The sequence below is a fragment of the Rhinolophus sinicus genome, chromosome 2 (assembly GCF_057876585.1).
Source record: "Rhinolophus sinicus isolate RSI-liver-muscle chromosome 2, RSI-T2T, whole genome shotgun sequence".
Taxonomy (NCBI): Eukaryota; Metazoa; Chordata; class Mammalia; order Chiroptera; family Rhinolophidae; genus Rhinolophus; species Rhinolophus sinicus.
The window spans coordinates 138,027,753-138,040,150 of NC_142502.1; the positions used below are offsets into that span (position 1 = coordinate 138,027,753).

General features: G+C 37.0%; 1 long non-coding RNA gene across 1 annotated transcript in view; it reads left to right on the top strand.

Annotated features, from left to right (window-relative positions):
- Nucleotides 1–12,398, top strand: part of LOC141571565 (uncharacterized) — a 41,567-nt gene that overhangs the window by 8,232 nt on the left and 20,937 nt on the right. Inside the window, exon 2 of the long non-coding RNA XR_012496403.2 lies at nucleotides 10,462–10,531. This is a non-coding gene — a long non-coding RNA (uncharacterized LOC141571565). The remainder of the gene's footprint in view (nucleotides 1–10,461; nucleotides 10,532–12,398) is intronic.

Here is a 12,398-nt window from a genome sequence, read left to right on the forward strand (position 1 = left end):
AATTGATATGATGGAAGCCTTATGAACATTTTAAGTCTACCTGTGCTGATTTTTAGGTAAAATATATGGTCAGTGTAACTCTAGCTCTGGATTTGCAGTACATAATTCACTATATTTCAGTATATAGTTATCTGTTTTCTATCTCACTTATTTTTCCTCAGACTGTAAGTTCCTGAGGATAGACATTAATATCCCCAATTTACATATAAGTAAATAGAGAAAAGAGGTTAATAGACTGCCTCGGTTCAAATCTCTTAGCTACGTGACCTTTAGCAAAATGTGGTTTTAACTTTCATTTATTTCCCTGAAGACTGTTGAGCATCTTTTCATAATCTTATCAGCCACTTGGATATCCTCTTTTGTGTGAAGTGCTTATTCAAGTGCTTTGCTTAGTTTTGTGTTGGGTTGCTATCTTCTCCTTGTTAATTTATAAAAATATTTATATAGAGATAGATGTAGATATTTTGGAATCGAGTTCTTGTTGCAATATAGATATATAGAAGCTAACATCTTCTCCCACTCTGTGGTCTGCCTTTTCATTCTTTTAATTTTTTATGAACAAAGTTACTAATTGTAATAAAGTTTAATGATCTGCTTTTGGGTCCTTGAAAAGAGACTTTTGCCTACCCAAGATATTCTTCTGTTATTTTTATTATTCTTTGTTATTTAACCATTTACATTTAGATGTAGAATTGATCTTTGACTAGGTTTTAGGGAAAAGATGTAAAGAATGAGTCAAAATCTGAAACTGGAATGGAAAATATTGATGGATTCAAGTACAGAAAAATTTCAAAATTAATTGTATCAATGGTTTTAACTATACTTTTTTGTTTTCTATATGATTTAAGAGACTAATACATTAAAAAAACACATTAGTGTAAAAGCTAGTATTACTGTAACTTTGGTTTGTAACTCCAAATCTTGTTTTCTACATAATTTAAGAAACTAATGCATTTAAAATAGTTACTGTTTTATGTTTTGGGGCACACAGTACATAAATATGTAATTTTGTGACATCAGCAACCAGAAGTAGGGACAAAGCTGTAAAGGAGCAGTTTTTGTATGTTATTGAAGTTAAGTTGGTATAAATTCAAATTAGAGTGTTATAACTTTAGGATCTTAAATGGAATCCCCATAGTATCCACAAAGAAAACAGCCATAGAATATACACAAAAGGAAATGAGAAAGGTATTTAAATATTTCACTATAAAAATCAATTAGATGGAAGAGAAAGCAATAATACAGAAAATGAGGAACAAAAAAGCTTTAAAGCACATAGAAAACAAATAGCAAAAGTAAATTGCTACTTATTGGTAATTACTTTAAATGTAAATGAATAATTATAAACCTAATTATAGACTATCAAATATATGAAGCAAAAACAGAATTGAAGGGAGAAATTGATAGTTCAATGTAATAGTTGGAGATTTTAATACCCAACTCAATATTGGGTAGAACAGCCGGGCAGAAGATAAGTACGGAAATAAAGAACTTAAAGAACACAATACGAGGTGTGATAAAAAGATATGGTGAATGTTTAAATTATAAAATTTATTACAGTAAAAGATACATTGCCATTAATCTTCCTCAAATTACTGCCCCTCGCTTCGAACACACTTATCCCATTGTTCTTGCCACTTTCTGAAGCAGTTCTGGAAGTCCTCTTTCATGAGTGTCTTTAGTTGAGCTGTAGTGGCTGCCTTCATGTCCTGACATTGATTCAAAATGTTTTCCTTTTGTGGTCATTTTGACTTTGGGAAAGAGCCAGAAGTTGCACGGTCCCAGATCTGGTGAATAAGGTGGATGAGGACACACCATAATGTTTTTATTTGACAGAAATTGCTGTACCAGAAGCGATGTATGTCATGGAGCGTTGTCATGATGGAAGATGAAGTAAACAATCATGAAACAGGACTTACAGAACTTCTTCAGAAAGTGGCAAAAATGATGGGATAAGTGTGTTTGAAGCAAGGCAGAGTATTTTGAGGGGGGTTAATGGCAATGTGTCTTTTACTGTAATCAATTTTTTTTATTTAAACATTCACCATATCTTGTGATCACATCTCAAAAACCACTTACATTTGACAGACATATGCAGAATATTCTATCCACCCACAACAGAATACGCATTCTTCTGAAGTGCACATGGGACATTTTCCAAGATACATTATATGTTAGGCCACAAATTAAGTCTCAGTAAATTTCAGAAGACAGATATCATACAAAGTATCTTCTCTAACTACAATAGGATGGATTTAGACATCAATAACAAAAGGAAAACTGGAAAATTCATAAAATTGAGGAAATTAATCATCACACTTTTAAACAACAAATGGATTAAAGAAGAAATTACAAGGGGAAATAGAAAATACTTAGATATGAATCGAAACAAAAATACAACTTACCAAATTCATGGGACACAGTGAAAGTGGTGCTAAGGAGGAAATTTATAGCTATAAGTACTTATATCCAAAAAAAGAAAGATCTTAAATAAACAACCTCACTTTACAACTTAAGGAACTAGAGGAGAAAAGAACAAACTAAACCCAAAGCTAGCAGAATAAAGGAAAAATGAAGACTGAAATAGAGTATAGAAAAACAATAGAGAAAATCAGTGAAAGCAAAGGTTGGTTCTCTGACAAGATCAACAAAATTGACAACTCTTTAGCCAGATGGACTAAGAAAAAAAAGGGAAGACTCAAACTACTAAAATCAGAAATGAAAATCAGAAATGACTCAAACTACTAAAATCAGAAATGAAAATCAGAAATGACTCAAACTACTAAAATCAGAAATGAAAATCAGAAATGAAACATTACTACCAATTCTACAGAAATAAAAAGAATTTATAAGCAAGTACTATGAGCAGTTATACACCAACAAATTAGATAACTTAAATGAAATTGACAAATTCATACAAAATATACAAACTAGCAAAACTAAATCATGAAGAAACAGAAAATGTGAATAGACCTGTAACTAATAAGGAGACTGCATCAGTTAAAAAAAAAAAAATCTCCCAACAATGAAAAGCCCTGGAGCTGATTGATGGCTTCACTGGTGAATTCTACCAAACATTTAAAGAAGATCTAATATTTACCCTTCTTAAACTCTTTCAAAAAATTGAAGATAAGGAAATGCTTCCTAACTAATTTTGTGATGCCAACATTACCCTGATACCAAAAGTAGGAAAGGACAATGCAATAAAAGAAAATTACTGGCCAATGTTTCTGATGAACATGGATGCAAAAATTTTCAACAAAATATTAACAAATCGAATACAACAATACATCAAAAGGCTTAAAAGGCTCATACACTACAGTCAAGTGGGATTAATTCCAGGGATTTAAGGATGGTTCAACATCCACAAATCAATCAATGTTATACAACACATTAACAAAATGAAGGATAAATCATCTGTTTATATCAATAGATACAGTAAAAGCATCTAACGCTATGACATCCACTTATGATGAAAAAAAACTCACTAAAATGGGGAGAGAAGGAAAGTACCTCAACATAATAAAGGCCATATACTCGTATGACAAACCCACTGTAAACATCTTACTTAGTGAAAAACTGAAAGCTTTTCATCTAAGATCAGGAGCAAGAACTCCCACGCTCACCACTGTTATTCAACATAGTACTGGAAGTTTTAGCTAGAGCAAGTAGGCAAGAAGTAATAAGCAATAGTAACAGCAATAATAATATTGAGCATATTAAACAATGGGCCTGTTAAGGTCATTGTCATGTTCAGGAGAAGAATTAAAAATATTGACTAATTTTATTTATTAGTAGGCAAAAATAATAGTTAAGAATATATCTTAAGGGGTGGTCAGATGGCTCAGTTGGTTAGAGTGCGAGCTCTCAACAACAAGGTTGCCAGTTCAATTCCTGCATGGAATGGTGGGCTGCACTCCCTGTTACTAAAGATTGAAAATGGTGACTGGACTTGAAGCTGAGCTGCACCCTCCACGACTAGATTGAAGGACATCGACTTGGAGCTGATAGGCCCTGGAGAAACACACTGTGAAGGTAGAAAAGGAGACAAACATATTTAAAGAACACTCCCAATATTCCCCAATAAAATTTACAAAAAAAAAAAATTTAAAAAAAAAAAAAATATATATATATATATATATATATATATATATATATATATATATATATATAAATTTTAAGGGCAAAGGCTAAAAGAATAGAAATACAATCCATAGTTTCCAAGTCAGAGGATTTTAAAAAGGAAGGGCAGGGTACATGTGGAAAATTTTATCAGTTCTCTAGAAGGTAGAAAAGGAGACAAACATATTTAAAGAAGAAGGTAAACAGAAAATACAAAAACAATAGCAGAAAAAAATCCAAATAGAGAAGCAGTCACACTACAACATAAAAGACAGAGACTTTTAGCCTATGTTTAAGTGAGATGAGTGTTTCTATTCCAAAGGAGAGGGTAGGCCAGGATAGGTTTCCTAATTTCATCGTTCTTGAGTTTGTTCTTAAGGTGTTTAGGGTTAAAAAAAAATATGAGGATACTATTCCCGCAATCTCTGCCTGGAGAATCTACTAGAGAAAGAATTTTAGGCAACCAAAATGATGGGAAAGAAAACAGCATCAGATATAGTGGCAATGACCATCAGTAACTCCTAACATAAACAGTAAGACAACCAGAAATTATGTGCTGCTGATGGAAGTACACAACTTTACCTATGAAGTTTGTTGTCATAAAAGAAAAAAGAAATCAAACCCAGATCTGATCAAGTCTTTAGATCTAACTGCCAATTCACAGAAAATATAATAACCAGAGCAACGTATTAAACCAAAGGGATGCAATCAGCAAAATCCAGACTATGGGACACGCTACAGGACATACTAACCATCAACAAATATCAACAAATAATTTATCAATAAATAAATTATAAAGAAAAAAAGGTGAAGAGAGGACCTATAGGTTAAAAGAGTCATAAAAGACATATTAACAAATTGCAATAATTGGACTTCATTAGGAGGCAAAGAAACTGTGTAAGTATTTATGAGATAATTGAGAAAATTTGAGTACTGGATATTGAATGACACGAAAGATTACTAGTTTTTTTTTTCAAGTAGTATAAAGGCTTTCTAAGGTAGGATAATGGGATTATGTATGATAATGGTATTTTTTAGGTAACATAATAGTATTTTTTAGGAATAATGAGTCTTTAAAATTTAGAAAAACCTACTGAACAATTTATACATGAAAATATGTGATGTCAGAATTTGCTTCAAAATAATCTTGGGTTGGTGATTGGCCAACCTGAAGTTGACCATTAGTTGAAAATTGTTGAAGATGGCTGATGAGAGTATGAGGTTGCATTATAGTATTCTTTCTGATTTTGTTTATATTTAAAATTTTCTATAACAAAAAGTAACACTAAGAATAAAGACTGGCAATAAATGAATTGTGTTCAATTTAAGTAGGTAGGAAAAAAGCAACAAGGAAAAGTTAAAGAAAATAGAAGAAATGAAAAAATACAGATAAAAATATAAAGTAGCGAAATAGAAAAATGATACAGTTAATAGAAAAAGATGATACAGTTGAGATCAACAAAATCAAAAATGGTTCTTTGGAAAAGATAATAGAATAAACAGACTATTGTCAAGATTCATCGAGTAAAAAAAGGCATAATAAACATTATTAGGAATGCTAGAGCAAGGCTAGAAATAAAATAGAGATTATTGTAAAGAATTATCATGAATAACATTGTTAATACATTTGAAAACTTATATGAAGTATATAATTTTCTAGAAAAATATAAATTGTCCAAATAGACTTTAGAAAAAATAGAAAACAGTATACCGCTAATTGTTAATTGGAAATTAAAATTTTATGAATCACTTCCCGCTCTCCTACAAGAATACATGCAGTCCCAATAGTTTTACGGAACAAGTAATCCTGGTTTTATACTGTTTCAGAGCGTTGCAAAGAGGGGGAAAGCGACCTTAATCATTATTGAGGCTAGTGTAACCTTGACCTCCAAACCAAAAAAAGATAGTTTAAGAGAGAATCATAAACCAGTTATCCTTATGATGCTAAGGAGCTAAAATGTTAAATAGATATTAACAAATCAAATGTGGCAGTTTATATAAAAATAATGATTAATCATGATCAAATAGGATTTATCCTGAGATGTAAGAAAGTTCAACATCACAAAAATCTATTAAGAAGTATACTATATTAACAGAATAAAGAAAAATGTAATACTTTTAACAGATGCAGAGTAAAACATTTGATAAAGTTCTGCAATCATTTAAAAAATGAAAACTTTTAACCAACTTAAGGGTAAAAGGTAATCATGAAAGTAGTACTCCATATAAACACGTTGAAGAAATAATATAATGGTCTTAGTAGATATAGAAAAAAATTTATAAAATTCAACATTTATTCATTTTAGAAGTCTACCTTTTACCAAACTAAAGGGTAAAGAGTTACTCATCAAAGACCTACGGCAAGAATCATATTTAAACATGAGACTTCAGAAGCAGTTCCAAGTCAGAAATAAGATATGTATATTCGTTATTATCATGTTTTTCCATTATTGCAGGGCACAAAATAAAATCTGAATAAATAAATGGGATGAATCAATGTAAAGGATAACAAGTCTTCCCAAAGTCATCTAAAAATTAAAAACAATTACAACTTTTAAAATCCCACTGTACTAGAGATTCTAGTCAGTGCAATAAGACACACAAACATATAAGAACTGGAAAGGAAGAGACAAACTATTCTAATTTGCAGACAGTATGATCATTTACAGAGAAGATTTAAGCAAATCCACAGAGAAACTATTAGAACTAATTAGAAAATTTACAGAAGTTGCTGGATATGGGATCGATATATAAAAATCAGTAGTAGTGTGTGGGATATAAATGATAAACATCTAAGTATTGCTTTGTCTTGTGCACCTGAAACTAATAATAATAAAAAAAAGATCCAAAGAGAAAAAAAAATCAGTAGTGGCACATATTATCAGCAAATGTAATAGAAAAATATATCTCATAACTGCAACAAAAATTATAAGATACATAGGGGTAAACTTTAGAGATGTGCAAAATGTTGAAAAATTAGAAAACAGTGTTGAGGAACATGAAATAAGACTTGAATAAATGGATGGGAAGACTCACTGTTGAAAGATGGCATTTCTTGCCTAAGTCATCTAAAAATTAGATGCAATTATTATTTTAAAAATCCTAACAGAATTGTATAAGTTGTCAAACTGATTAAAGAACTGTCGAATGAAGCACCAAGAATAAATAAGACAATCTGAATAAAATGAACAAGATGAAAGAACCTGCCTTATCCACAATGTGAGCACTTCTTATAAAACTGTAATAAAAAGACAATGTGACATCAACTTAGGGATAGATGAAGGGCCTAGAACAGAATGCAGAGCCTAGAAACAGACCCAGGTATATATGGAAACCTGACCTATGACCGTGGAATGACAGTACATAAGGCATTCTATAAATTCACGATGGTGATTTTGGCAGAAGCACTGAGGGTGGGTGAAGGCAAATCCATGTCATAGTAACTAGATATTCCAGTGAGAACAAATCACTGGCCCTTCCTATGGAACCAACCTGCCACCAGTTGGCTGATTGGTTTCCAAATTGGGGGCTCCGTGTTGGTCTCTGCTGTTGGCTCGTTGAGCGCCACGCAAGGGCTACAGCCAGATTGGCCTTGGTGAGTGGGAATCCTTGTTACTAAGCCCATGTCTAACCTTTATCCCTCCCACCATGGCTACATTTTTCATGAGCCCATTACAGTAACCATACCTACTTGTCTTTGGTGATTAACTATAATCACCTGGACCCTGTTAATCTGGGATCCCATCATGTCCATTGAATTTAGGGAGCCAAGTTCAATGGCATAAGTTACTACTATTATTTCTGGCCTACAGAGAATAGCCACAATAGAGTTCTTCAAGGGTTTCAGGTTGAGACCTGAAGAGTTTCTCACAGACTTGGTGAACGAAGTGTCCTCTAGACCTTAGGGAAGGGGTAAACAAGTCTTATGTGATAAATCTAGCATTCCAACCTTTTGTAGCCTTTGGATACTTTCTTCTATAGTATTTCAAAAAAGTTCTGTCATTTCAGCTTCCAGATTTCAGTCAACCAACCGAGCAAACTGTTAGGATCACTACTCAAGGTAAACATTTTGGATCAGGAATCTCTGCCTAGTGAGCCCTCAATAAATAAATTCAGCCTAATTTGACTTTATGTTCCTTCCACTCTAATCCCACAATTTAGGGAATTCATGTCTGTACATTTCCCCAGGTCTCTGTTAATATAAATTGGCAAAATCATGCAATTATCTGGGTGAATATCATACTTTCTCATGGGTCATGCTCTGTACTTCACCCTCTGGACTTGAGTCTATAAGCAATGAGAGGTGATGGAGATAGACCTTGAAAAAAAATCAAGACCACCTCTTCAGGGCGGGGCCATTACAGGTCCTTCAAGCAAGGAGAGACTAACTTCCTCAGACAGGGCTGGAAGGGCTGTGTCTACTGAAAAAGGAGGTTCAGCAGAAGTTAGGGACTCAAGGTCCCCAGATTCATTGGAATCTGTCCATATATGTCTCCATCCTAACTTTCATGGTCCTTTCCAATCAACTACCTGATTTTAACAGAAGAGACCTGTGAGGTTGGGAACATAATTTGTCCCATAGGACAGCCACAGAAACTTAGGTCCCTTACCTGGACCTTGAGTGGGAACGTAAACCCCTGACTCATCATCATATTCTTTCCCCCAAGTTCTTCAGGGAACTTAAACACAATCCCCCAGTCTCATTCTAATTGTTATTTTCAAGCAAATACTATCGTGTTTCCCCGAAAATAAGACCCAGCCAGACCATCAGCTCTAATGCATCTTTTGCAGCAAAAATTAATATAAGATCCAGTTTTATTTTAATATAAGACCAGGTATAATATAATATAATATAATATAATATAATATAATATAATATAATATAATATAATACCAGGTCTTATACTAATTTTTGCTCCAAAAGACACGTTAGAGCTGATTGTCTGGCTAGGTCTTATTTTCAGGGAAACACGGTAGGTCAATCAAAGTTTTTTTTTACCTCTACAAGCACTTGCTTACAGTTGAGGGAAGAAGCATTGCTATAAACACCAACATTTTGAGCCCTCGTCAGGGGATCTAGCAAGTTGGGGAAGATGTGTTGGGAGAGCTCTGTGCAACCTTTTCTCCCAACACCCTCATGAATCCTTGTCTTTTTTCTCCTTCACACTTTCTCTGTTGCAGTTTCGCTCTCCATCTCTTTCTTTCTCTTTCATCTTTCCAAAGGGAGGTATTTTTTCATCCAGAAAAAAAAGGTGCTAAATGGGGAATATGCAGAATGAGAGGGCCTGAGGGCTACCTTGGGGGGAGCCCCACATCTCTCCCCCCTGCCCTGCTTTCGGCTCCAGCCCACACCTGTTCCTCCCCTCCTCTGCCCCTCCTGCGTCCCCTGCACCTGACAGGCCAAGAGCAAACAAGGTTGCTTGTTTGTTCCTCCCTCCCCGGGATGCACAGTGACACAGGGGAGGCACTCTATATGCTAACACACATTACACTTTGCAGTTACCCACTGTTTCCTAACGTTTTCTTACGTACGCTGCTTCTAAGACTTTCTCTGAAATTCTATGCTCTTCAATTAGACTGAAGTCAACACACATCTGTTTGTTTGAGGCCTAGTGTATGTGCTGGGTTTATGAGGAGTACAAAGGAATGAAGAATAGAGTTTCTTCCCATTGGGAACTCACAATCTCATGGGGAGGGAGTTGCAGAGAGACTCATCCACCACTAAGTAACACAGCTGTCAAACTAAAAGGGCAGATTCTATGGGAATATGAAGGACAGATTCGTTATAACTTCAGAGATCCAGGAAGGCTCCTTGGAGGAGGCTTTCCTCTGCAGATCCCTCCAAAGGAAGGCATGGAGTGGGTGAGATTATGCAGAAAGAAAATGTGAGAGAAGAGAGAAGGGCTAGTTAGTATGGAGCCACTGGGACGCTGGACTTTAGCGATGGGCAAAGACAAAGGGAAGAAGGAATGATCTGAGAGGTAGAATAAGGACTGGGGCAAACAACCCTGGTGCAGTGAGACTAGTATGTTTTCTACCCACTTACAGTCCTTTAGAGCTGGTTGGGACCTTAGCAGCTAACTAGTCAAAGCCCTCTGTTGTACAGAAAAGGAAGGACACTGAGGCCAAACTAAATGGGAAGTGATTTCTCCAAAAGGCAAAGTAGCCCATGGCTCTGAGCTTCTAGCTCACTCGATACCACATCCCTGTGACAGCCCAACACCCAGGTCAGGGCCTTATTTGTTGTTTTATCCACCCGCTATGCCAACCGCAGTGCCCAGCACATAATAGGTACACACATTTCCTGACCTGAATTCTGTTTCTCCCTTATTCCTCCAGTCTGAAGAAAGGGACAAGAAAGAGGGATGGTTCTTTACAGAACCCCTGTGATACCCCAGGCGCTGCTTGGGTGAGTATTTTTGCATCTTGCTGATCCCCACAATCATGCTGTTATTCCCATTTTGGATCTGGGAGAACTAAGTGATTTGTTTTACAGCTCGTGAACTGCCAGAATGCCAACTCAGACTCTAAATTCCACAATGAGAGTATCAATTGAAATGGCTGAAATTGAATTTAATTGAATTGATTTTTCCTCTATGCTTACAGCTTTCAGAGGAGGAAAGGTATTGTTTTTTCCTTTGTGGGTCAACGGGAGATGGAGGTTGGTAGAAGTGTGTGTGAGACAGTAAATTCTATTAAGTACTACTGTGTTTCCCCCAAAATAAGATGTGGTCTTATATTAATTCTTGCTCCAAAAGACACATTAGGGCTTATGTTCAGGGGATGTCATCCTGAAAAATCATGCTAGGACTTATTTTCCGTTTAGGTCTTATTTGGGGGGAAACACGGTAACTAGACTTAACTACTCATAACTGACTGAACTCCAACACCAGCAGAAGCGGCAAACAAAGGTATTGGTTCTTTTTTAAAAGTCACTCCTCTCCGGCTTTAGCTCCTCTCTGCATCGTCCACATTCAGACATGACCCAAGGCTCCAGAAACTCAGGGGCATTGTTGAAATGGAAAGACACAGAAAGAGTTGGGTTGTGATGTGTGTGACCTTTCCAAGAGTCTTGTAAGCAGATGGAGTTGGAGAGGGGAGAAATCTAGAAAGGTTTCTGTCCTCACAAGAAAGGATAGTAGAAATGATGATGATGATGATGGTGATGGTGTCGGCGTGTGTGTGTGTGTGTGTGTGTGTGTGTGTGTGTATCTTGCACGTAGATGTTGGGTAGTGTTGGGGCAGGGAGAAGAGGACAGACTTGTCACAGGCCCTGCATACCAGTCCAGACCTTTCCTCACCCACTTGTAACCTTTTTAAAGTTCTTCCACAAGCAGGTTTCTGGGCTTGTCACCAAGCCTTTGCCACCACCTGCTAAGGCTGGGAGGTTGAGTCCCTGGGCTGGGGGCAGGCTGGGAGAGAACTTGTGTGGGAAGGGGCCCTGGAAGTCATGGGAAACCTCATTAACCAGGCCAGGTGCGGAGGCTGGGCCTTGCTGCCAGCTGGGGGTCTAGGAGTGGGGCAGGTGCTCTGGCTGCCTGTTTGTTTGGCACCGAACTGAGGTTCCTGTTAGGAAATGCCCTTATTTGTGTCCAGACGGATTTGTTTGCCGTTCACACTTGTATGGAGAACTGCCCCATGGAGTCCTGGCTTTAAACATCGGGGTGGGCGTGGGAAGGGGGATTATGGGCCTAACTCAGAGCCTCCAGGGTCTGGAGAACGGTCTGGGAAAATCAACATCTACAAGCTCCTGATGAGGAGATGGGAGGGTTGGACCCCACTGGAAGCTTAGCCCTGGCTTCCAGAGAAGAGCAGTGGGGCATGTCCAATGAGGAGCCCTGAGTCGGGAAGGGTTTGGAATTTGACCTCCTCATTCACCATGGGAGCTGCCTACTGAGGAACAAAGTCTCCCATTGCCAGGGTCCCACCTCTGAGATGCTGGTTTAGTGTATCTGGGGTGTGGCCGGGGCAAACCTTTCCAGGTGATTACACCACAGCCAGGTGAGCAGCTTCTCAAACCTTAACGTGCATATGCATCACCTGGGGATCTGATTCAGTTGTAGCTCCTGACTCAGTAGGTCCGGGTTGGATGCGTAGGGTCTGCATTTCTAACACACTCCTGGGTGCTGCTAGGGTTGCTGGTCCGGGAAACATGCTTAGAGCAGCAGGCTCTACCTCTGCTTTAGGTTCCTCATTCCAATTGTCCTCACTGCTCAGGGGAAAGGGGGTAGAGCTATAGCCCCCAGCTTCCTAGGCCTGTTCACTTAGCCCACCCT